This window comes from Fragaria vesca, linkage group LG1 (genome assembly GCF_000184155.1).
Source record: "Fragaria vesca subsp. vesca linkage group LG1, FraVesHawaii_1.0, whole genome shotgun sequence".
NCBI lineage: Eukaryota > Viridiplantae > Streptophyta > Magnoliopsida > Rosales > Rosaceae > Fragaria > Fragaria vesca.
This window is the reverse complement of record NC_020491.1, coordinates 2,833,004-2,833,868: the sequence shown is the minus strand read 5'-3', so window position 1 is coordinate 2,833,868 and position 865 is coordinate 2,833,004.

The window sequence follows — 865 nt, the reverse complement described above, 5'->3', positions numbered from 1 at the left end:
CCTCCTCTCTCTCTCTCTCTCTGATACCTTGATCTCTCTAAAATGAAATGAATATGCGCTTTTCCAGAACAATAATGGAGTGTTAGATCAATCAGTACTTACTGTCAAGACGAAGGAAGGCTGCTATATCTCTGCTGGCTGGCTATGTTGTACTTGTAGTACATGCAGTTCTTTTTCATTTCCAAACAGTAACGATTCTCAATTCTCAGCCGTGAAAACAAATTACAAGTTGAGAGAGATGCATGAAAAGGCTGAAAAGAAATCTGCAGAGATGGGGTTCTCATGAGAAGTGAATACAAATAAAAACCCTTATCAATCTGCACTTTTGCACTCTCTGTGTATATTCCACTATTATCAGTATTATGTAGAGAAAAGCTTAGCTTGAGTACGTAGCTTGTTGATTGAACTTGTCTATAATGTAGTCCAGAGCTAGTACTATAATTGGCGATAAGATTTTCGTGTCCGATAGGAAATGCCTTGGATAAGTTTTATAAACACAAATGATATTTCTGTATTTTTACGCACAAAATATGGAGTTGAGATTTTGTTTATTTGCATACGAGTTCAAACTTGCTCATCGTGAGGTTGGACCATGCTTGTGATCTGACAGCTCCACGAGAGACTACGTTTTCTTTTATCAGCTACTATTTTTGGAGGGATCAACTGGCCGGCAGGCCCTTTTACAGTCATGTCAGCAAATGTATATGTGAAACTGTAAAAATCCTCCTTCAAAATCATTTTCGACAAGCATATATGTATTTTTTCTTCCTCTGAGAGGAATACGAAAGAGTTTTAAGATTACAACGAGGAGTCTCTAGGCAACCAACAAGTTAAAAAAGAGAAAAGCAAAGGAGCGCTTGTATAT